Below are 3,417 nucleotides of genomic sequence, written 5' to 3'. Positions count from 1 at the left end.
AAGAAAATACATCATACAGAGGGAGAAAACAACTTGTGGTGGAAAAGAGGGCGTCACTCCAGAAAGTCCACAATGTAAACTATAGTATTAAATACATTTCATATTTGACCAGAGAGGAAAGACAGAGTTTGGAAAGATTGAGAAAACTTAATGATGTGATAATTAAACCAGCCGATAAGGGTGGGAATATCATTGTATGGCCTAGAGAGATATATGAAGCAGAAGCACGCAGACAATTACGTGATAATACCTGTTATAAAAAATTGTCCTTTAATCCTTTGATTTCATTTAAAAACAGTCTTGAAATAATTCTTGAGCGGGCAGAAGCAGATTCCACTATTTCTTCAGAACTTCATCGTGCCCTAAGTGTATCACACCCCAAGATACCAACGCTATATCTGTTGCCGAAAGTGCATAAACACCCTACCAGACCACCTGGGCGACCAATCATCTCAGGTATGGGTAATCTGACTGAAAATATTTCACGATATATTGATGATAAATTGAAACCATTGGTTGAGTGCTTACCCTCATTTGTGAGGGATACCAATGATCTATTGAGCCGTATTGAGGGACTCCATCTGGCTGAAGACACACTTTTGGTGGCAATAGATATTGAATCACTATATACATGCATTAGACATAAGGATGGTCTGCGAGCAACTGAATTCTTTCTGAGATCAAGTGATATTGGGAGTGGACTTGCCAAGTTTTTGTGTGAGACGTTACAATTTGTCTTAACGCATAACTTCTTTACATTTAATGGATCCCTCTACCTGCAGCTCCAGGGCACAGCTATGGGGGCACCTTGTGCGCCCTCGTATGCTAATTTGTTCCTGGGGCTGTGGGAGAGGGATCTATTCCTTTCAGATCGTGGGGATGTCTCGATGGACAGAGTCCTGTTTTGGGCTCGGTACATCGATGACGTCCTCATGATCTGGCAGGGAACGGCCGTTGAATTAGAAGCCTTCATCTGTGGTCTCAACAACAATAATATGAATATTAAGGTTACATACTCATTTGATAGATCCTCAATTCCATTTTTAGATGTCACCTTAACACGAGATCAGGAGGGATTCATCCAAACAAATGTATATCGAAAACCAACCGCCACTAATACTTACCTCCACGCTACTTCCGCACATCCGAAACATATGAAAGAGGCAGTCCCTGTTGGACAATATCTACGAATCAGAAGAATTTGCTCCACCGACACAATGTTTGAAGAACAAGCAAGGACTCTACGAAAAAGGTTTAAAGAGAGAGGGTATAGCCAACGATGTTTGAAAAAGAGAGACGCCACGACAACAATTACTCCAAAAGAAACCTCCACGTATTTCAGATGATACTATATGTTATATATCAGATTACAATGCACACTGGGAAGAGATGAGACGAGCAATTGAAAAACATCTACCCATTCTGAAACGGACTCTGTCCTTCGTCACTACGTTCCAGATAGACTACAGATGACAGCAAGACGTGCCCGCAATTTGAAAGATATCCCCGTGAAAAGTGAGTATGTTTCATCTACTCCTAATCTATTTAATTTGGGTACCATGAAAAATGGTTATTTTCCTTGTGGTAAATGTGTTGCATGTCCCAACATTGTGAGAAGCACCGACTTCAGTGATTCTGGTGGACAGAAAACTTTCAAAATTCGACATCACATTACTTGTGAGTCTAAAGCAGTGGTATATTATGCTTATTGCCCATGTCCTAAAATCTACATCGGACTAACTACTAGACCATTAAAGGTCAGGGTGCGGGAACACATGTGAGACATTAGACAGGCGGCTACGCGGGTACATGTAGAAGAACTAAAACCCATTGCAAGGCATTTCTTGTCAGAACATGAGTGTGACCCAAACCTCCTGAAGGTAAAAGGAATTGATAAAGTGAACCTAGGCATTAGAGGTGGTGATATTCCAAAAATTCTAGCACAGTGCGAAAGCAAATGGATTTGGCGTCTTCATACCCTACAACCACTTGGACTTGAAATACAACCATTCGCCCCATTTCTCTGATCACCAGACGTTTCCTTTCAGCCAAGTTTGCTTTTTAGATGATATTTTAATCATTTAGTATTTGTATACTAATTTATTTTATTTCTTCTTTTCTTGTTCTAGATTATTTTACATTGATTGGTCTTTCTTTGTTCCCCTCCTCATCTCCACGCCTGAAGAATCACATGACGGATTGTAACATCTGGACACGATCACACACTCGGACATATGTATGAGACTGATATAGAGATCCTCTCGATTAATTTCAAAGTATTGTTTGCGGGACGGAATCATGTGCAATTATAAATTTATACACATACACTTTTTATCACTTATATTATTTATCATTCACAGACTATTTTATTTTAGTTGTTTGCACTAGTTTGGTACGATTTATACACCTTTAGTATTATTATTAATTTATATGAATTTGTTACATGATTAATAATTAAATTTTGATCACAAAAATTTCTATAATATTTTTATATATATATTTTTATATATTTTTTATATTCTATTTATTTATTTATATATATTTTTTATTATATTTTTTATTATATATTCACGCTATCACATATATGTACACAGCTTATTCATTCATTTTTAACACATATTTTACTTATTATATTTATTCACAGTATTTACACAATTTATGATAATGATGGAATAGTATATCTGTCCATCATGACTGCACTAGATATCACATATAACAGTCTACATACATATATAGTTAAGTATATATGATATATATATATATCACATATTTAATTGATTATGAAATTTAAATATTATGAGTGTCACATATAGTATTTATTCACCTGATTGTTAATGTTTTTAATTATAAATATTAATTTTTTCTTTTCCTCTGATTGGTATCATGATCCGCACTGCTTAATTTTTCTTTTTTATGTAATAATTTCAGTTCGTATATACACATGTAAGACACCCCTGTAATAAATGTATTATTTTGCAGTTGCTGTAAATTGTAATATCGGCGCTGCGCCTGTGGAGCCTCCAGTCAATCACCACCTGTGGGTGGGTGGTTGCCTCGATGCTCCACTGATGCAGCGCCGACGTCATACCGAATGTGCGCATGCGCCGGGGTGCCCGTACTTCGCTCTTCCGGCGCTGTATCCTATCCGGCCGGTCATGTGATGCGGTCATGTGACCGCTATCATGGCCGCGCCGGGGACGCGGCGACCGGAAGTAGCGGAGCCTGCGGGTCCCGGCGTCATGCGCCGATAGAAAGGTATGTCTTACCTGGCAATTTATGACGTTGATGTATGTTATTGGACGGGGACCATATAAAAAGCAGCTCCTGTTGAGAGGACGCCACCCCCAGGACGAAGGACAACCCGAAATGTACGTTGGGGTGGCGTCTCTCCAGCGGTCCCTCTTGTATTTGCACTTT

General features: G+C 38.7%; 1 long non-coding RNA gene across 1 annotated transcript; it reads left to right on the top strand.

The window, feature by feature from the left end:
• Nucleotides 1-343: 343 nt before the first annotated feature.
• Nucleotides 344-2,334, top strand: LOC130358067 (uncharacterized). The gene is made up of 3 exons (XR_008889397.1): nt 344-456; nt 1,048-1,515; nt 2,130-2,334. It is a non-coding gene; the product is annotated as an uncharacterized LOC130358067 (long non-coding RNA).
• The last annotated feature ends 1,083 nt before the right edge of the window (nt 2,335-3,417 follow it).

The sequence above is a fragment of the Hyla sarda genome, chromosome 2 (genome assembly GCF_029499605.1).
Source record: "Hyla sarda isolate aHylSar1 chromosome 2, aHylSar1.hap1, whole genome shotgun sequence".
NCBI classification, from domain to species: domain Eukaryota; kingdom Metazoa; phylum Chordata; class Amphibia; order Anura; family Hylidae; genus Hyla; species Hyla sarda.
The sequence above is the reverse complement of the archived record's forward strand: the minus strand, read 5'-3'. Positions and strand labels throughout refer to the sequence as shown.